The sequence below is a fragment of the Pinus tabuliformis genome, chromosome 9, assembly GCF_031772625.1.
Source record: "Pinus tabuliformis cultivar Carrire ecotype Pingquan chromosome 9, CPIR1, whole genome shotgun sequence".
Lineage (NCBI taxonomy): Eukaryota > Viridiplantae > Streptophyta > Pinopsida > Pinales > Pinaceae > Pinus > Pinus tabuliformis.
Genome location: NC_142307.1, coordinates 1873793077 through 1873816447, shown reverse-complemented (window position 1 = coordinate 1873816447; position 23371 = coordinate 1873793077). Strand labels below are relative to the sequence as shown.

The following is a 23371-nucleotide window of genomic DNA, read 5'->3' as shown; positions in this document are numbered from 1 at the left end:
GGATGACGTCATCAGGTGGGGTCAGGGTCGGGTGACATCAGCATGATGTCATCGAGTGACATGGTGGCCTGTGAGTGGTCCACGGGGATTGCATAGGTCGCTGACATGTCGGAGCGTTGGCGGGCGGAGGTGCTGACAGGGCGCCGAGTCGAACTGACGTGGGCGTGACGTAGTAATGACGTGGGCATGGCGGTAAAGCACAAGCGGTAAGTGGTTTTTCTCGGACCACTCTGGATACGATCATGGTATTGTCAGAGGGCGGCCTGAGAAAATATGGGGGTGACGCGTGGCAGAGGCCTGACGTCACCCTCTGACAGTTTATTGGGCGGTAAAGTGCGGTCATCGGGGCCAACCCGATATGAATGTGGGCCGTCGGATGGAAAAACCCAGATCCGACAGTCGACGGATCGCTAAGGCGCCAGGACAATACCGCAGCAGTGCGGGAATATTTTAATATTTTCTTTGAAATGCGTGCCCGGCGGGGACTTTGGATTTTGGCGAATTATATGGGTTTTTCTATATATTTTTTATGAAAATGCGCATTGCGCCAAACTTTGGGTAAAGCGGAAGAATGGGTTTTTTGGTGCATTTTGCAAATAACGCGGGTTAGGGGTAATAGTGGGTTTTTTACAAGGTCTTTTTGCAAATGAAGTGGGTAAATGGTTTCAAAGGTTTCTGAAGGGAAAAGAGGGGTAGGGCTTAGGTTGTTAAACTGACCAGAGGTCAATTTAATCCCTGACTTTGGACATATGGCTATAATGCCAGGGGGGAGGGAATATTTATACATTGCTTGGGGTTTATACACCATAGTGTTTATAATAGTAAGGGAAAAGGGGAACATAGGGGATTTAGATAATAAGAAGTTTAAGAGTTAATATGAGTGGAGGAAGGGGGTGAGGGGGTAAAACACTAAGTTTTATATGAAATCAACTTACTTTAGGAAGTAGATCAAAATGAAAAGAATTTTACACAAGAAATGTGGCTCTTAAAGAGACAAGAATCAATAAAAGACTTTGACTTCTTTCCTGAACATAGGTGGTACTGGGATGTTAGCAATGAATGTGATGGGGGGTAATCTGGAAGTTAGACATGCTTCATTAAGTTGTTGTAAGACTGCTGAAATAGGAAATCTGCACTGGCACCATGTTTTTACCTTTGCTTAGGCCAGTGAACTGCCCATAAACCATGCTTTCTACAACCCCAACTACCTACCCATTCTATTGCCTAGCATTTTTTGTTACTTCTAGGAGGGTGCACTTAGACTTGCAAACCCTTATGTGCCTTTTCTTTTCTTTTGGATTTTCCTTTTGATTTTCTATCTAAGACTAACCTTATTGCTTCCAAGGCCCCAGATTAAGTAGTTGGGAACCTTCATTCTCTACCTATCTACTTTACCTGCCAAGATTGAACTGTTTGGACATATTTGTTTCTCTAATCTACAACAAAAATTGAAACATGGCATGACCCAGCTTAGGCTGTTGGATCACCCATTCAGAAGTAGGGAAGCATCAACCAAATGTAAGTATATTTCTTCCACAAGAATATGAGATCTTTGTATCACCAAAGTAGATCATATTGGCACTTCCCCTGCCAATCATGAAAAATGAAACCTATTGGTATAGGTAGCTAACAGTGGCTCCACTTGGGGATGGTTTTTCTTCTTGAAAGACCAAGAACAACAGGTCAGAATGCCTTGGCCCTTGACTTCTTCTACCAAAACTTGAAAACTTTCTCTTTGTACTTCAAAACTGGAGGCTGTCACCTCTGTGGAACTTCTGAAATATAAAGCCTTTTTTCTGCTTATTTACAGCAACTTTTCAAACTGAACTATTTGTATGCCAAAATAAAATATATACAACTGATTATGTACAGGAGGAGAGACCCTGCTATATACATGGAAAGTAGTCAAAATAGTGCTTCAACATCCTGCCATTCATAGGACCTTCATTTAAATCAGTTTCATCCAGATTTTTTAGGAAGTAAGTGTTGTTTCCTTGCACTGCTTGGATAATAAATGGTCCTCTCCAAAGAGAATCAAATTTTCCATGTTTTCCTTTATCTTCCCTTCTTGAATCCCACTTGAGGACTTTGTCACCTATGCTGAAATCCTCAGCCTTAGTCCTTCTATCAAAAGCATTCTTTAACTTTTCTTGTATAACTTGTACTCTGCTATAAACTTGGTCTCTAGTTTGCTGCAAACATATTATTTGATTGATCCTTCTTTGCATGTCATTGGGCTTAGCTTGACTTTCTTGAAGTAGTTTCATAACAGGAACCCCTAGCGATGAAGGAAATTTGGCTTCTAATCCATAGACTAACTCATATGGGTTGACCCCGATGGATCTCTTGGTTGTCAGTCTATCTGCCCATAAGGCATTCACAAGCTTCTTATGCCAATTCTTCTTATTTTCTTCCAACACCTTCTTTATGATGTTTACAAAGCTTTTATTTGATGATTCAACTAGGCCATTCCCTTGAGGATAGTATGCAGTGGAATGGCCTAAAGTAATATGAAATTTGTGGCAGAAGTTCACCATCTTCTTGGATCTAAAAGCAGCAGCATTGTCTGTTATTATCTTGTTGGGGCAACCAAATCTAGACAATATGTTATTCTCCAAAAACTAAATGATTGTTGAATCATTTGCCTGTCTGCATGGGATGGCCTCAATCCATTTGGTGAAGTATTCTGTGGCTGTGAGGATCCATCTATGTTGTCCTGAAGATGAGGGATGAATTTCCCCAATTAAATCCAAGCCCCATTGCTGAAAAGGTCTCTCTGTTGCAATAGGCCTCAAAGGGAGTGGCAGTAACTTTCTCTTTCCCTCAAATATTTGACACTTATGGCATGAGGTAGTGAAATTTTTAACATCAGAGAACAAAGTGGGCCAATAGTAACCAGCCCTCAGTATTTTATCCACAGTGGACTTCCAATACAGGTGTCCACCACAATCACCTGCATGAAATTCTTTCATGACATTGTTAGTCTCATTCTCAATTAAGCAGTTTAACAATATACCCTCATGGTTTTTCCAAAGCAAATTGCCATCCATGACACAAAATCTTGAAGCTTTCATTTTTAGGAACCTACATTTAGTTCTGGACAATCCTGGGGGAGCACACAGGTTTTGCAATATATAACAGATATCAGAATACCACAGAGATTGTTCAAAGGCTACATTGATCTTTGGAGTCGCCAGCTCCGGTTCACTGTCCAGTTGGTTGATGTCCAAGGCTTGGAAATTTGTTTCAGACATTAATTTGGCCAAACCTTGCCCTTTTATCAGTTTTGTAGGTTTTATTTCAATGTCAAATTCTAAAATGTTGGCAATCCATTTTCCTCTTCTGCCCTCTAAGTTCTCTTGAGTAAGTATGTCTTTCACAATGGGACTTGGTACATAAGCTATAACATGGGAGTATAGGATATAAATCCTAAAGTCTTTGATGGCTTTGACCAAAGCATATGCTTGCTTTTCCATGATTTGATATTTCAAGGGTGCATTTCTGAGAGCTCTACTAAAGAAAGCAATAGGTCTCTCATTTCCTTGGTCATCTTTCTGTAATAAGACAGCAGCAATAGTATGCTGGGAGGCAAAAGAGAAAATGATAAACTCTTTGTCAAATTGTGGATTTGTTAAGACTGGAGTTTGGGTAAGGGCCAATTTTATTCCTTCAAAAGCTTGATTTGCTTCTACTGTCCATTTTACTTTTGAATCCTTTTTTAGCATGTTATTTAGTAATCTGCCCAATTCTGCCAAATTTGGGATAATCTCCTTAGGAAGTTGATCTTCCCCAAGAATGCTTGTAATTCTTTGATGTTTCTTGGGTGGGGCATTTGCAAGATGGCCTGTATCCTGTCTGGGTCAATCCTAATGCCATCCTTTGAAATAATATGACCCAATAACTTGCCTTCTTCCAAACCAAACATGGATTTCTTGGGATTTAAAGAAATTCCATATTTCCTACAAGTTATGAATATTTTCCTTAGATGTTTCAAATGTTCTTGGTCAGATTTTGAGAAAGGTCTGAGGTCATCTAAGTAGATGAAAAGGAAATCATGAATTTCTTTGGAAAACGCAATATCCATTGCTCTTTGAAAGGTAGCTCCTGCATTTTTCAATCCAAAAGGCATTTTGACATATTTCAAGGTTCCCCATGGGGTTGTGAATGATGTTTTGTCCTGATCATCGGGGTGAACTAGGATCTGGTTGAAACCTAAGAATCCGTCAAGTAAAGAAATTCTTGAGGACCCCACTACTCTTTGCAAGATTTGATCCATCTTGGGTAAGGGGTAATTATCTTTTAGGGATACTTGATTCAAGTTCCTTAGATCAACACAAAGCCTTATTTCACCAATTTTCTTTCTTGTAGGGACCAAATTTGAAATCCAGTCTGAGAATCTGATTGGCTTATTCATCCACAATAAGCCTTTTTATCATTGAGGGCACACCAGTAAATCACCATTAACTCCAGTAAATCATTTGTGCAATCGTGGTCCTCGACACCCATGACTCAACGATCTTGACTGTGGATATTTATTCCAACAACCAACTCTTTTGTGAGCATTTAATCTTAGCTTCCAACTAATTTACTCTTAGCTTCCATAATATTATGAGATATAGAAATTCCAAGCCTAGCCTTTAGCCCCTTTTTCTTCACCTCTTATAGTTTTTCCACCATAGGACCGGGTGCTCTAACCGGTGAAATAGTACTTAGGTGCTAAGCCCTTCAGGATCCTGTTGGGGGCCTATCTCCTCGTGTTTTTCTATTTATGCCCTTGATTTTTTGGGCTCCACAACCAAGTTCTAACAACAACGAAAGCTCCCTATATCATACCTTTCTCAAATTTCAATTAGGGAGGAGTTACAAAATATCTGACCTTCAAAATACCAACGTGGTGCCTCCATAGCACGTAGGTGCTAAGCCCCTGAATATCTTGCTTGGGGCCTATCTCCTTGTGTTCCTTCTCTATTCCCTTGGTTCTTTGGGCTCCACAACCAAGTGCCAACAACATCGGATTCTCCCTATACGAGATCTTTCAAAAATTTCAATTAGAGACGAGTTACAAAATCTCTGACCTCCGAAATATACTTCTAGGGTGACATCAAACTTGTGTCATCAACCCCACGTGGCATCTCCTTAGTAGTGACACATGTCACCTGCATTTTCTCCATTAGGCCACTTAATAATGCTAAAATTGACTGCCATGTGTCCTGCATACAACAATTTCATGTTGATGTTATTTTCCATTTTAAGCTCCTGAGGGTCGGTCAACTGCTACCATGTGTCATGTACGGGGATAGAGAAAGGGTGTCATAATACTTTGGTTTTTCCAACAAATTCCTTTGTAAATGCGTGCTCACCGCAACCCTCGTAGCTTTTAAAAAGGATTCATTAATAATAAGTTACAAAATTGGCCTTTCGACATCCCGAGATAAGAAGTTACGAGGTTCTCAAGTTCTGAAGTTTTGAAATTCGTCTTGCTTCCCTAGTTCCATGCTATCTCAATTTTCATTTAAATGAACCTCTAATATTTCAGCCTTTAGACATCCCAATATTTTGACCCTCCGAGGTCCCAAAATTCTGACTCTTCGACATTCTGAAGTTCTGAAATTTGGGGTTGTGGAAATTAATAGATCTACTTACCATATAACATTTATGTAAATTAATAAGTTTTTATTAAATTCTTAAATTCTATTATTATAATTAAATATATAATTTTAACCATTTCAAAAATATGTACCGATTTATTAGAAAATATAAAAACCATAACATATAATATTTAAAATACCTTTATTTAGTGTATCTATTTAAAAATAGAAGATACCAATAGAAAGTGATTCCAAAATATAAATACCATAAAACATTATATTTAGAATATTTTTATAAAACTTAGAAAATATATCTAATAGAAATACCTTATTTTTATTAATATTTTGAGTATATAAAACATATTTATAATCATAATATTAATGAATAGGCTTTATCATAAACATATTCATTTTTACTTATTAATAAATTAAAATATAAAATTTGCTCAATAATATTATAATAATGTTGTGAAATTTAAGATTCGTTTGTTATTCAAAATAAATATATTTCATGGTGCATATCTCCACTTTCAAGCAGTAACACCCATGTTTTATAAAAATCTGGCTCAATTAATAATTGAATCTCATTGTAATTTTTCACATCTAAACTTCATTTAAACTATTTTAACATCAATAATTTCTAAATGTAGCGACAATCATTCCAATACTCAACAAACCAATCCCCAAAAGGAACGTCATGGATAAACAAACTAAATAGAGAAAGGAACTTGATAGGGATATAATGAATATCTTAAAGGTATTTTCACTTGTTTCATGTTCTCCCTCCCATGCTTGAAAACCATTAATAAAATGTTAAAAGAAATAAGTAGATTTACTTATATAATTTTATTGTCAAATATCATTAATTTTATAAATGTAAATGTATTATTGATTTTATTTAATTTATTCTAAAAAATAATTAAATTTAAGAAATGCAAAAATAATTTACAAGCAATAAAAATAGATTAATTAAAGTAGATAATAAGATAATGGTTTTGTTGTATAATTTTTTTTTTTTGTTTATCATAATTTAATTGTCAAATCAATAGCGAGGACAATTATTATTAGCTACTATAAGTGAATTTATATCAAGTCATCAGAATTATTCAAGAAAAACAACGCCACTTAAAATAACTTATTAGTGCTCCATAAAGGAGTAAGATTTAGCTGTTGCCCAAATTATTTTCATTTCAAAAAATTAAAGTAATTATTTTCCTTTTCCGCATTGCCGGCTTACTCATATATATTGGCGGCTTCAAAGTTTTTTCACTCGATTTGGACCGACTTGATGGATAATCATGGTCCTCTCCTCTCCTGGAGTATGTATGAATATTCAAAACCCATTCATCCACAATAAGATACAGCAGCTGTATGGTTGGTTCGTGTTGACGCAAGATATTCAAACAAAGCAAGTATAATTCATCATATTAGATTATGGTATTAGACTATAGAAGCCATGGTATTGGACTAATTGATCCATTATATAGCCATAGATTTATAAATTCTTATAGCTATTCGACCAAACCAACAAATTAAAGTAAAGTAAATATTGAGATTTGTTGTCTAGGGTTTGGTACTAGGATTAACCTCCTCATAGCATAGCAGAGATGGGGGGCGTTGATTTTGAAGGTTCCAGGAAGTTGCAGAGGGCAGATGGCTTCGCTTCGATCCTTGCTATCGGCACTGCTAATCCACCAGTAATGAGCATAACACAGAGCTCAAGGATAATTTCAAGCGAATATGTAAGCTTCAGTTTCTCTTTCTCTTTCTCTTTGGTATATATATTAACAAACTAGAGAATTGTGTGGGAAAAACAAGTTCATGTGATGAATATGAATCATCCTAGATTTTGGATACAAAAATGATGTTAGTTTTTTTAATCATCATACATATGGCTCCATGCAGGTGAAAGGTCGGCAATAAAACAGAGATACATGTACCTTACGGAGGAGATTCTGAAGAAGAATCTCGATGTGTGCGCGTTCATGCAGGTGCCATCCTTGGACGCACGGTAGGAAATGTTGGCTATGGAGGTGCCCCGGCTAGCAAAAGAGGCAGCTGAAAAAGCCATCCAAGAGTGGGGGCAGTCCAAGATTCGAATCAAGAAAGGATGAGGATGTGGATGAGGATGTTAATACTAGGGGGCGATGAATCAATATTAAGGCTAATTATAATTTTATGTCAATTTATGTTTACTCATTGAAACTTGCCATCCATTATAAGGGAGAAACTATTAACAAACCATAGCCAAAACTATGTCAATGAATACAAGCATGCACATCACGAGAAGCAAACAAATGAGACACGAAGATTTAACGTGGAAGCCCTATTGGGAAAAAACCACCAAAGTTTATTGTTGTTATTAGAGTAAAAATGAGAGCACCTACTCTATTACATCAATCTGTTAGTGAGCCATCACTCACAAGAAGCTCCAAATCCCTTTGACTGTTTGTTAGTACCCACTAGTAGGAAGAACCAACTCCCTCCTCTTTCACACACCTAGTCATCCTACAAGAACCACCCTATAAAAAACCAGATTCATGGATTTGTTGTAACAACCAACTTGCATCTCCTTGGATTTATGAAAACGCCAACTTGCAGGAGGCACCAATCCCCAAGCCTACTTTCGTTTTTACTTATCAATAAATTAAAATATAAATATTGTTCAATAATATTATAATTTTTTATAAAATTTACGATTATTTTATTGTTCATAATAAATATATATCATGGTGCATATTTCCGCTTTGAATGAATAGTTTGACATACTTGTTTTTTAAAATTGTCACTCAACTAGTCAATAATTGAATAGCATTGTAATTTTTCACATATAAACATCATTTAAACTATTTTAACATCAACAATTTCTAAAAGGAGGTTCAACCATTCCAATACTCAAGAGACCAATGCCCAAAATGCACTTCATGGATAAACAAACTAAATACAGAAAAGAAAAGAACTGCATAAAGGTATAATGAATATCCTAAAGGCTTTTTCACATGTTTCATGTTCTCACACCCATGTCCAAGGTTGGATAATAGAAATGGCACAAATCAATTCTTCCACATCCTCATCCTTTCTTGAGAGTGCATATGAAACAACATTTTTCTTCCCTTTTTGTAGATGATTTCAAAGTCATAACCCAACATCTTTATCACCCATTTTTGTTTCTCTTTTGAAAGATAACCTTTGTTCTAAAAGTATTTAAGACTACCATGATCCGTTTTTAGCTTGAAGTGTATTCCCATTAGGTGAGGTTGTCATTTATTTAGTGCATGTAGTATTTCCAACAATTCCTTTTCATAAATAGGTTTGTGTAAATACTTTCCTTTGATTGGACGACTTTCAAAAGAAATGGGTCTTCCTTCTTGAATTAAAAAACACCAATTCCATTTCACATTCCATAATAAAAAAAAATTGTGAAGTCTCGCATAACTAAGACCGGTGCTTGGCACATTTCCTCTTTAAGATGTTCAAAGGACTTCATTGCTTTGGGAGTTCAAGAAAATGCATCTTTATTCAGTAATGGTCTTAGAGGTGCCACTATTCTCTCATAATTCTTAACAAACTTGCGATAATACCTTGTCAACCCGAGAAATCCTCGAAGATTCTTTATGGTTGTGGGTACTTTCCATTCCTTAATGGATTTAATTTTGTTAGGGTCTACCTTAACACCCACATGAGATAAAATATGACCCAAATATTCCACCTCCTATACTCCAAAGAAACATTTGGAGGTTTTTTTATATAATTGTTTATCCTCCAATAGTTTGAGCACCTTGTGAACATGTTGAACACGATCCTTCCAAGACTTGTTTTAGATTAGTATATCATCAAAAAATACTAACACAAATTTTCTAATGGAGGGTTTGAAAATGGAATTCGTCCAACCTTGAAATGTGGAAGGTGCATTATTAAGGCAAAAAGGCATGACTAAAAATTCATAATGACCACCATGGGTTATGAATGTTGTTTTCAGAATGTCTTCAGTCTTCATTCTAATTTGATGATATCCTGAATGAATATCCAACTTGGTGAAGTAAATTCCTCCATGTAATTCATCCAACAGTTCATCTGTGGTAGGCATTAGGATTCCAAGAAACTCTCTTCGGTTGTAGCTCGGAGATGCGTTGTAACATATAAATTCAACTATTGTTGCAAGGTTTAATGGAAGTAATGATGGCTTGGTTCAAGCCAGATAACCACTTCTACTTTGTTTCACTCCAGACATGCATGAACACCCTCAGACTACAAGGCTTTAGACCACCAATGCTCACAGTTTAGATATTAAGTGAATATGGAGAATACTAACCACACCAGCAGATACACAAGACCATGTGATGGCCAGTTGCAACTAGTACAGAAACCTGCAAATCTAATCTATTAATGAAAAGACAGGATGACAGCTCTCCTGCATTAGATGGAAAGAAATTTGAGCAACCTATTCAGTGATGCATTCGAGATTATAACACAGAGATAAGATGACAGTTATCTAGTGCTAAACATCAAGAGATCAAGAGCACAACATATCAGGCACAAGCTTAGAACAGAGAAAGATGGACAGTGAGTAGTTAATAGCAAAAGAAGCTTGTAATTGCTGAAAATCAAGATGAGATGCTGCAAGTGACAAAGTGTCTACAGTCTCCAGAAGTTGAACCTTACATCAAATGCCAACCTTGATTACATCTTACTTCTGGATATTTATAAGTTTACAATACTATGGCACTTGGTCGTTTAGGTATGGAGAGGTCATAATCGACCACCAACTGCATTTAATCGCCTAATGGAGTCTCTGAACGAGGTGGCTTATTTCAGGGGGTGAAACCAATCTATTCAGGTGATGTGGTGTCCTTTAAGAAGTTGGAGTGCTTGTACTGGTGGAGTCCATGACTGATAAATTCAGTTACGGGGTCGTGTTGCATCCTTTTCCCCTTTGGCCATGCTTTCGGTTTAATGTGGTTGTTGGGGATATTACTGTAACTGATGCTGGCAGAGCTGATCATCTCCTTCTTCAGGCAACATGATGGTCAAGGACGTGGGATGCATGGGCACACAGACAGTTGGGATGAGAGAGGAGGATGATTATCGAATCGGGGAAATGAACAGCAGAGATGGCTCGGCGGAGGCTATCGGTCAAGGTGAGAGCGGGGTGTGTTAGGGTTTTTGGATCTTCAGCGGATAGATTGGATGGTCATCGGGCGATGGAACTGCGCAGGCATTTAACGAGCGAGGGCAGTTTGGTCGGGTGGTAATGGTTTTCATTGCACCGCCTTCGGCCGTTAAGCAGTAAATACCCGAGGCCGAGCGATTCCGCTCAATGATCGACACGTACCGACAGATGAGAGAGAAAAACTGCTCTCATCACACGCTATCGCTCGATCAAGTTGCCATCATGATGAATGCGAAGACCGTTGGATCAGGCGGAGATGCATCTGACGATGGAAAAGGGTAGATCGGGTTACCTTTATCGGGAGTGACGGGAGCCGTTGGATCGTTGGCGGTGATCAACGACGGGGATGCGGCATGGCGAGTTACGAATGCGCATAGGCATATGGTAGGTTCTTAAGGCTGGTTTGGGGTTTGGCGCTTGGGACTAAGGTTAAGTAGGGTTACTTTGTCGGGTTTAGGAGGCAAATAGGGAAACGAAGGTGGTGGAGAGTAAGCGGGGTAGGAGGGGAAGGGAAAATGACCAATGTAAGCCCTATTTTGGACATGACCAAACATACCATCCTTCGTTTTGCACTTAAAATGTTAGTGTTGGATAGCAGAGCTAACACTGGCTTCTTCTGGGGATGAAATCCTCCCTGTGAGGTTTCAAGAACCGTAGACCGTTACCTTTCATTCAAAAAACAAGATCAGCAGTATTCCCTAGTGTTCCATTGGGTATGGAGTCTAATTAAGCCTACACTAAAACTTGTAAAAAGAACATATTTACAATGTTGAGGCTTGAAGGCCTTAATTAACATAAACTTTCAAAAACTGCCCGTTAACTGGGCCATCAAAAATTGCTTCTCCTTCCATACTTTGCAGCATGAAAGTGTTGTTCCCCTGAACCCAAGTAATGACAAAAGGTCCAATCCACAGAGCATCGAACTTCCCATGATTGCCTTTCTTTCCCTTCAGTGCATCCCACTTAAGAACCAAGTCTCCAATTTGAAAGTTGTCCATGTTTTCCTTTCTTTCAATGGCTTCCTTGCTTCTCTTTTGATGTGCTGCAGACTTTTCAATCAATTGATCTCTAATTTGATGTACCTCAGCAAAGTCACTAATCCTCTTTGCCATGTCATTTTCCTCATTCTATCCTTCTTGCAAGAACTTGGCCCAAGAAGGGTCAACTAGATTGGGAAAACAACCTCAGTTCCATATACCAGTTTCAACGAAGAATTCCCTATGGATTTCTTGGTGGTCACCCTGTCAGCCCACAATGCAAACTTCAGTTTGAAATCTCGGTTCCTTTTGTTGTCTTCCAGCAGCTTTTTGATTATCCTTATCAGGCTCTTATTGGATGATTATGCTAGAGCATTACCTTGAGGTTAATATGAGGTGGAATGTACTAGCTTAATGCCCATTGAGTCACACATGTCCACCAACTCTTTTTCCCTGAAGGCTACTGCATTGTCCGCAACCAATTTGTGTGGACAACCAAACTTGGTGAAAATGTTTTCTGTCAAAAACTTCATAACAACATGGTCATCAGATTTCCTAGTAGGGATGGCCTCAATCCATTTAGTGAAATAGTCGGTGGCTACTAAGATCCATCTGTGCTGGCCACTAAAATGTGGATTAATTTCCCCTATGATATCCAACCCCCACTGCTGGAAAGGGCCACTAGCATGTATTGGCTTCAAGGGTAAGGACTTCAACTACTATTTTCCTTCAAACCTCTGACATCTGTCACAGGATCTTACAAATGAAAAGACGTAAGAAAATAGGGTGGGCCAATAATACCCAGCTCTGAGGATCTTGTGGGCTAGGTTTTCTAATAGTGATGTCCTCCACATATGTTGGAATGAAACTGATGCATGACCTCCACAGGTTGCTTTTTGTCCAGACATCTTAAAAGGAGTCCAGATGGATCCCTCCAATACAGCAAGTTTTCAAGAATACAGAACATGGTTGCTCCGAGTTTAATAGTTCTAGCTTGGCTTGAACTAAGGCATGAAGGAACTTCTAGCTTCAACAGAAAGTGAGCTATTTTATCATACCATTTACAAGAGGCCAGATTTTTGACCAAAGACTGATTTTGTCCTTGTTCAACTATTTCTTCTTCTGTCTACACATCCTCTGAATTTGTACCCATGTAGTTTATGTCAAGCATTTTGCAGTTTTCTTCAGCTATCAGCTGAGCAAGGCCCTGGCCCTTGACAAGCCTGGTGGGCATCAATTCTATGTTGAATTCAATAAGATTGGCAATCCACTTATCCCTTCTTCCATCAACATCTGGTTGCATTAGCACCTCCTTTACTGAAGCAGAGGGCACATATGTGATTAGCTTGGAGTGCAGAATGTATATTCCGAAAGCCTTTAAATATTTGATAAGAGCATATGCTTGTTTCTCGATAATATCATACCTTAGTTCAACATCCCTTAAGGTTTTCCTGAAAAATGCCACTGGATGTTCTGAATCCTCGTCATCTTTCTACAGTAAGACTGCTGCAAGGGTGTCACCGAAAGCAAAGGAGAAGATATGGAACTCCTTGCTATAGTTTGGGATGATCAACGTGGGACCTTCCATAATAGCTCTTTTGATTTCTTCAAAAGATCTTCTTGTTGCATCAGTCCATTTGAGCTCTGATCCCTTTTTCGGCATAGAGGTGATGTGCTTTACAAGTTTTGCAAAATTAGGAATAAACCTCCTTACAAAATTTATTTTGCCCAGAAAGGATTGGATGCCCTTTTTTGATCTTGGGATAGATAAGGCTTGTATTGCTTTCACTCTTTCTGGGTCAATCTTGACACCTGCAGCAGAAACAATGTGTCCTAGAAGTTTGCCCTCTTCTAAAGGAAACTGTGACTTTTTAGGATTTACAAATATCCCAAACCTTCTGCACTTCAGAAACACCTTCTTCAAATGCTGCAAATGATCTTGATGGCTACTAGAAAATACTGTTATATCATCCAGGTAGACAAGGACGAACTTATCCTTCTCTCTTGCAAATGCTATATCCATGGCTCTCTAAAAGGTAGCCCCAGAATTCATCAGCCCAAAGGGTATCTTAGAGTACATAAAAGTGCCCCAAGGAGTGGTGAAAGTAGTCTTTTCTATTGCTATTAAAGTGGGTTTATCTTCATTACTACTACTATATGCATGACTATCTCTATATTCAAGTGATTCACATGAACATATACATAATGAGTGACCTATTTCTTTACATTTATCACAAAACAATAGCTTACCTCCTATGGAACATGGCCTTTCATTTGATTATTCATCATCATCAACTCGAGAGTGATGGGAAGAAACTTTCTTATTGGAAGAAGGATTTTCAATATTTTGAGCATCTTTCCTTTGAGATGCCTTTGCATTTTTCTATATTATTTTCTCATTATCAGTAGCCTTCATAGATTCAAGTTCATTGCTTTAGCAACAAGGTTCATCAGCCTCCTCAGTTGCTCCATAAATTTCTCCTCCATATAGACATTGCAATTTATCTAGCATTTCCCTTCCTGACTCACAATGCCTCACTTTATCAGCATCTGGCTTAGAAATCCCTTTCATGAGGATTTCCTTGGCTTATGTATTCAACTAATTCGTCTCTCCATATATCACTGACAACTAAATGTATTCATTGATTACCATTAAATAAGATTCATTCTAATCTTCCAGGACTCATAGTCTGATCCATTTACAAATGGAACTACTTCTAATGTTAGGAAAACTTGATTAGCCATTGTTTTCATTTGATATACCTTCTAGCGATTAGGTTATCCCTGAAGGAACTTGGCTCTCATACCAATTGTTAGAAACAATGTTAATACTAGGGGGCGATGAATCAATATTAAGGCTAATTATAATTTTATGTCAATTTATGTTTACTCATTGAAACTTGCCATCCATTATAAGGGAGAAACTATTAACAAACCATAGCCAAAACTATGTCAAAGAATACAAGCATGCACATCACGAGAAGCAAACAAATGAGACACGAAGATTTAACGTGGAAGCCCTATTGGGAAAAAACCACCAAAGTTTATTGTTGTTATTAGAGTAAAAATGAGAGCACCTACTCTATTACATCAATCTGTTAGTGAGCCATCACTCACAAGAAGCTCCAAATCCCTTTGACTGTTTGCTAGTACCCACTAGTAGGAAGAACCAACTCCCTCCTCTTTCACACACCTAGTCATCCTACAAGAACCACCCTATAAAAAACCAGATTCATGGATTTGTTGTAACAACCAACTTGCATCTCCTTGGATTTATGAAAACGCCAACTTGCAGGAGGCACCAATCCCCAAGCCTACTTTCGTTTTTACTTATCAATAAATTAAAATATAAATATTGTTCAATAATATTATAATTTTTTATAAAATTTACGATTATTTTATTGTTCATAATAAATATATATCATGGTGCATATTTCCGCTTTGAATGAGTAGTTTGACATACTTGTTTTTTAAAATTGTCACTCAACTAGTCAATAATTGAATAGCATTGTAATTTTTCACATATAAACATCATTTAAACTATTTTAACATCAACAATTTCTAAAAGGAGGTTCAACCATTCCAATACTCAAGAGACCAATGCCCAAAATGAACTTCATGGATAAACAAACTAAATACAGAAAAGAAAAGAACTTCATAAAGGTATAATGAATATCCTAAAGGCTTTTTCACATGTTTCATGTTCTCCCACCCATGCCTGAAAACCATTAATAGAATGTTAAAAGAAATAAGTAGATTTAATTATATAATTTTATTGTCATATATCATTAATTTTATAGATTTAACTGTATGATCTATTTTATTTAATTGATTTAAAAAATAATTAAATTTAAGAAATGCTAAAATAATTTAAAAACAATAAAGATAAATTAATTAAAATAGATAATAAGATAATTGTTTTATTGTATTTCTTAAAACAATGAAAAGTTTTATCATAATTTACTTGTCAAATCAATAGCCAAGACAATTATTATTGGCTACTATAAGTAAATTCATATCAAGGAATGACTATTATTCAAGTAAAACAATGCCACTTAGGATAACTTATTAGTACTCCATAAAGGGGTAGGATTTAGCTCTTGCAAAAATGATTTTTGTTTCAAAAAATAAAAGTAATTTATATCCTCTTGAAATTGAACATTTTGATTTATAACAATTCTATTGTGAAATAATTTATAAGATAAAGGAATAAGTGAAGTGTCTCAAGTGAAAAGAAGAGAAAACATGAGAGAGATCCATTTTAAATGGTATGGTTGGTGTTGACCCAAGATATTCAAACAAAGCATTGTTACGATAAGCCATCATATTAGACTATGATATTAATAAACCATGGTATTAAACTATAGAATCCATGGTACTAGACTAATAATGGTCTATTGTATTATATTGATGCATTATATTATAACAACATAATAATGAGTTATAGTCATATTTATTTCATATCAAAGTGTATAAAATAGCTATAGATTTAGAGATTCTTATAGCTATTCCACCAACAAAGCAAATATTGAGATTTGTTGTTGAGGGTTTGGTACTACGCTTAACCTCCTCATAGCATAGCATAGAATAGAAGAGATGGGAGTGGAATATTTCCCTCATAGCATAGAAAATATGGGCGTTGATTTGGAATCTTTCAGGAAGTGGAAGAGGGAAGATGGCTTCGCTTCAATTCTTGCTATCGGCACTGCCAATCCACCCAATGTAGTGGATCAAAGCACATATCCAGATTACTACTTTCGATTCACTGGTAATGAGCATAACACAGAGCTCAAGGATAAGTTCAAGCGAATATGTAAGTTTCAGTTTCTTCTTCATTCAAGCACAGTGTGTGATTCATGAATCAATCATGTGAAGAAATTTTATTTTATTCTTGTTACAAAAACTAGAGGTGCTAGCTGAGCCACCACAAAGATCTAAACCCATCTTGTCTCCAAGGAATATTCCATAGGCCTTAGGAGTATTACATCTTCATCACCTCTAGTGATACCCAAATTCTCTCCACAAGATATACTCTCTTCTTCTTTAGAGGATCCCTCATATTCTATTGCTACTAAAGTGGGTCTATCTTCATTACTACTACTAGATGCATGACTATCTCTATATTCAAGTTATTCACATGAACATCTACATAATGGTTACCTCCTGAGTAACATGGCCATTCATCTAATTATTCATCCTCATCAACTCAAGAGTGATGGGAAGAAACTTCCTTATTAGAAGAAGGATTTTCAATAATTTGAGCATCTTTCCTTTGAGATGCCTTTGCCTTTTTCTTTGTTCTTTTCTCATTATCAGTAGCCTTCATAGATTCAAGTTCATTGCTTGAGCAAAAGGGTTCACCGACCTCCTCAGTTGCTGCATAAATTTCTCCTCCATATAGACATTGCAATTTGTCTAGTATTTTCCTTCCTGACTCACAATGCCTCACTTTATCAACATTTGGCTTAGAAGACCCTTTCATGATGATTTCCTTGGCTTATGTATTTAACTAATTCCTCTCTCCATATATCATAGACAACTAAATGTATTCATTGATTACCTTTAAATAAGCTTCATTCTAATCTTCCAAGACTCATCGTCTGATCCATTTAAAAATGGAACTACTTCTGATGTTAGCCAAACTTGATTAGCGATTTCTTCCATTTGGTATACCTTCTAGTGATTAAGTTATGCATGAAGGAAGTTGGCTCTAATACCAATTGTTAGAAACAATGTTAATACTAGGGGGTGAATCAATATTAAGACTAATTTAAAATTTTATGCCAATTTATCTTTACTCATTGAAACTTGGCATCCATTATAAGAGATAAACTATTAACAAACCATAACAACAACTATGTCAATGAATACACGCATGCACATCACGAGAAGCAAACAAATGAGACACAAATGTTTAACGTGGAAACCCTTCCGGGAAAAAACCACCAAAGATTGTTGTATTTATTGGAGTAAAAATGAGAGCACCTACTCTATTACATCAATCTATTAGTGAGCCATCACTCACAGGAAGTGCCAACTCCCTTTGATTGTTTGCTAGTACCCACTACTAGGAAGAACCAACTCCATCCTTTTTCACACACCTAATCATCCTACTAGAACAACCCTCTAAATAACCAAATTCATGGATTTGTTGCAACAACCAACTTGCATCTCCTTGGATTTATGAAAGCACCAACTCGCAGGATGCACCAACCCCGAAGCCTTCTCAAACACCCACTGGATATGGAAGCACCAACTTCTTGTATGCAGGCTCCAAGCCACACTCAAACGAAAACTTTATGCACACTGTAATTAGCAGCCTCTCTACCTTTTTTCAACTATGTTTTCCTAAGCAACCTTTTGGCCCATGAAGCACTTTGTCCTCTACAAAATCTGTAGCAACCCATTGTTCTTCTCTACAGTCTACACTAACACACAAATCTGCAGCAACATACTCACCCAAGATCTCTTCTCTTGACCTTCTCATTCTGCTTATGCACACATGGACTCATCTTAGTAGTGCTCTCACACTTAGAGTTATCCAAACAGCTCACACTCAATATCATATACTCTGATCTTGTCCATCTTCTATTCCATAGGCCCTCTTTCCCTCACACAACACTCTCTCTCGGCCTCTTATGCAACATCACATGATCTCTTAGCCCGTTCTCTCTGCGACATGGGCACACACAACCTCTTTCTATTGCAAATGCATAATTTTCCTCTCCTTACGTATTCACTCACGCTTAGAGCTCTCCACACATATCACTAGCCATAATGTTGCTTCTCCTAATTTTATCTTCTCCAATCACAGGTTTTGTTCCTCTCCTACGTTGTGATCAATATTGTCTCTATCAACCATCATTTCTCCTAGAATCACTCTGCTTGAGTGTACCTTTGCATAACTTCTCCATCCTGTTGTTTCATCTAATTCATAAGCATTGCAGCTTCATTAACCACTAAGAATGGGCTTCTTTCTCTCACCCATTGTTTCTGCTTGAAACATGAGGTTGGGCACGTGAGTGTTCCCACGCTGAGACATAAATCCTCAGTCAATCCTGCACACTCCAATAAGGCTCTTGTTATTTCTATGAAAAAAGATCCTATACCTGAGGCTCTGATCTTCATTCAATTTCTCATAGCACAGAAGCAAGATCAGGGATGGCTTGTCTCAGCTCATGACAAAATCCTTTAAATTATCCTACGCAATCATGGTCCTTGCGGCCTTGAATCAATGATCTCTACAGTTGTCATTACTCATGTGACACCAACCTTACTATGCACATTTACTTAGCTACACTAGCCTTGCTTATTCCTACTATGACGATGGCTAATTTGGAATACAATGCTCATGAAATGTTGTCTCATCAATAAGCTCTTCTGCACCCAGCCATATTTTCAATTGATTCCTTGTAGTGTGCAAGAAATCTCAAGCATGGTTTTTATGGAGTCAATTGTTGCTCCTCCAAATCATGGTCCTCTTTGTCTTTGTCTCCTACCTAAAAAAGTCACCATTGACTTCATTAAATCATTTGTGCAATCGTGGTCCTCGACACCCATGACTCAACGATCTTGACTGTGGATATTTATTCCAGCAACCAACTCTTTTGTGAGCATTTAATCTTAGCTTCCAACTCATTTACTCTTAGCTTCCAGAATATTACGAGATCATGAAATTCCAAGCCTAGCCTTTAGCCCCTTTTTCTTCGCCTCTTATAGTTTTTCCACCATAGGACCGGGTGCTCTAACCGGTGAAATAGTACCTAGGTACTAAGCCCTTCAGGATCCTGTTGGGGGCCTATCTCCTTGTGTTTTTTCTCTATGCCCTTGGTTCTTTGGGCTCCACGACCAAGTTCCAACAACATCAAAAGCTCCTTGTATCATACCTTTCTCAAATTTCAATTAGGGAGGAGTTACAAAATATCTGACCTTCGAAATACCCACGTGGTGTCTCCATAGCACGTAGGTGCTAAGCCCTTGAAGATATTTCTTGGGGCATATCTCCTTGTGTTCTTTCTCTATGCTCTTGGTTCTTTGGGTTCCACAACCAAGTTATAACAACATCAGATGCTCCCTGTACCAGAGCTTTCTCAAATTTCAATTAGAGACGAGTTACAAAATCTCTAACCTCCGAAATATACTTCCAGGGTGACATCACACTTGTGTCATCAACCCCACGTGGCATCTCCTTAGTAGTGACACATGTCACCTGTATTTTCCCCATTAGGCCACTCAATAATGCTAAAATTGACTGCCATGTGTCCTGCATACAACAATTTCATGTTGATTTTATTTTCCATTTTAAGCTCCTGAGGGTCGGTCAACTGCTACCATGTGTCATGTACGGGGATAGAGAAAGGGTGTCATAATACTTTGGTTTTTCCAACAAATTCCTTTGTAAATGCGTGCTCACCGCAACCCTCGTATCTTTTAAAAAGGATTCATTAATAATAAGTTACAAAATTGGCCTTTCGACATCCCGAGATAAGAAGTTATGAGGTTCTCAAGTTCTGAAGTTTTGAAATTCGTCTTGCTTCCTAGTTCCATGCTATCTCAATTTTCTTTTAAATGAACCTCTGATATTTCAGCCTTTAGACATCCCAATATTTTGACCCTCCGAGGTCCCAAAATTCTGACTCTTCGACATTCTGAAGTTCTGAAATTTGGGGTTGCGGAAATTAATAGATCTACTTACCATATAACATTTATGTAAATTAATAAGTTTTTATTAAATTCTTAAATTCTATTATTATAATTAAATATATAATTTTAACCATTTCAAAAATATGTACCGATTTATTAGAAAATATAAAAACCATAACATATAATATTTAAAATACCTTTATTTAGTGTATCTATTTTAAAATAAAAGATACCAATAGAAAGTGATTCCAAAATATAAATATCATAAAACATTATATTTAGAATATTTTTATAAACTTAGAAAATATATCTAATAGAAATACCTCATTTTTATTAATATTTTGAGTATATAAAACATATTTATAATCATAATATTAATAAATAGGCTTTATCATAAACATATTCATTTTTACTTATTAATAAATTAAAATATAAAATTTGCTCAATAATATTATAATAATGTTGTGAAATTTAAGATTCGTTTGTTATTCAAAATAAATATATTTCATGGTGCATATCTCCACTTTCAAGCAGTAACACCCATGTTTTATAAAAATCTGGCTCAATTAATAATTGAATCTCATTGTAATTTTTCACATCTAAACATCATTTAAACTATTTTAACATCAATAATTTCGAAATGTAGCGACAATCATTCCAATACTCAACAAACCAATCCCCAAAAGGAACGTCATGGATAAACAAACTAAATAGAGAAAGGAACTTGATAGGGATATAATGAATATCTTAAAGGTCTTTTCACTTGTTTCATGTTCTCCCTCCCATGCTTGAAAACCATTAATAAAATGTTAAAAGAAATAAGTAGATTTACTTATATAATTTTATTGTCAAATATCATTAATTTTATAAATGTAAATGTATTATTGATTTTATTTAATTTATTCTAAAAAATAATTAAATTTAAGAAATGCAAAAATAATTTACAAGCAATAAAAATAGATTAATTAAAGTAGATAATAAGATAATGGTTTTGTTGTATAATTTTTTTTTATTTTTTATCATAATTTAATTGTCAAATCAATAGCGAGGACAATTATTATTAGCTACTATAAGTGAATTTATATCAAGTCATCAGCATTATTCAAGAAAAACAACGCCACTTAAAATAACTTATTAGTGCTCCATAAAGGAGTAAGATTTAGCTGTTGCCCAAATTATTTTCATTTCAAAAAATTAAAGTAATTATTTTCCTTTTCCTCATTGACGGCTTACTCATATATATTGGCGGCTTCAAAGTTTTTTTACTTGATTTGGACCGACTTGATGGATAATCATGGTCCTCTCCTCTCCTGGAGTATGTATGAATATTCAAAACCCATTCATCCACAATAAGATACAGCAGTTCTATGGTTGGTTGGTGTTGACGCAAGATATTCAAACAAAGCAAGTATAATTCATCATATTAGATTATGGTATTAGACTATAGAAGCCATGGTATTGGACTAATTGATCCATTATATAGCCATAGATTTATAAATTCTTATATCTATTTGACCAAACCAACAAAGTAAAGTAAAGTAAATATTGAGATTTGTTGTATAGGGTTTGGTACTAGGATTAACCTCCTCATAGCATAGCAGAGATGGGGGGCGTTGATTTTGAAGGTTTCAGGAAGTTGCAGAGGGCAGATGGCTTTGCTTCGATCCTTGCTATCAGCACTGCCAATCCACCGGTAACGAGCATAACACAGAGCTCAAGGATAATTTCAAGCAAATATGTAAGCTTCAGTTTCTCTTTCTCTTTCTCTTTGGTATATATATTAACAAACTAGAGAATTGTGTGGGAAAAACAAGTTCATGTGATGAATATGAATCATCCTAGATTTTGGATACAAAAATGATGTTAGTTTTTTTAATCATCATACATATGGCTCCATGCAGGTGAAAGGTCGGCAATAAAATAGAGATACATGTACCTTACGGAGGAGATTCTGAAGAAGAATCCCGATGTGTGCGCGTTCATGCAGGTGCCATCATTGGACGCACGGTAGGAAATGTTGGCTATGGAGGTGCCCCGGCTAGCAAAAGAGGCAGCTGAAAAAGCCATCCAAGAGTGGGGGCAGTCCAAGATTCGAATCACTCATCTCATATTTTATAGCACAACAACTCCAGATCTACTCGAAGCAGACTTTGAGGTAGCCAAGTTGCTGGGGTTGCACCCGAGTGTGAAGAGAGTGGGCATCTTCCAACATGGATGCTTCGTCCGAGGCACCATTCTTCGAATGGCAAAAGACCTTGCCGAAAACAATCGAGGAGCTCGAGTGTTGGTCATCTCCAGGGATCTTAAGTGGCGATCCCTCATACGTCCACTGTGTTCGATGCGTCACTGCTCTTCCCTCCCTCGGTTCGATACGTAACATCTCTTAGCTTGATTGGGACCTCTGATTTACAGTCTCTTGAAGTACGTCATACCGTTTTCGCTTGTGGTTCATTTCAAAGACTAAGACTAAGCACATTGGCAGGACATGTAATTATTTTTAAAAATATATTAATATTAATGGCATCTTATTTATTTAAGAAATAAATTATATATTAATGGTTAACAAAATGTGTTTTTTAATTTTATTTTTAATATATATTTCAAATTAATAGATCAACCTACTCTATAACACATAAAATATATATCATTTCAAAATTACTTTCCCAATATAACTTATGTTACAATTAAATGTTATTTATGTCAGTGGTACTTCTGATTCCCTTTTAGAGAGAGAAAAAACAAAAAACAAAAACAAAAAAAGCAAAAAAAAACTTTATGAATATCAATCTTATAAATTATGTATAGAAATGATATTTTATGTAAATTAACAAATAAATCTATAGATAATCCCAACTTTTAGAAGTGATTTCACATGCAACACCTATGTTATAATTAAATGTTACTTATGTCAGTAGTACCTTTAACTCCCTTTCCTAAAAATTCTTTATGAAAATAGTTCTTATGAATATCAATCTTATAAATTATGTATCAAA

At 36.4% G+C, this 23371-nt stretch overlaps 1 pseudogene; it reads left to right on the top strand.

Annotated features, from left to right (window-relative positions):
- The first annotated feature begins 16367 nt into the window (after positions 1 to 16367).
- Positions 16368 to 22755, top strand: LOC149156354 (pinosylvin synthase pseudogene; annotated as a pseudogene).
- Positions 22756 to 23371: the final 616 nt, after the last annotated feature.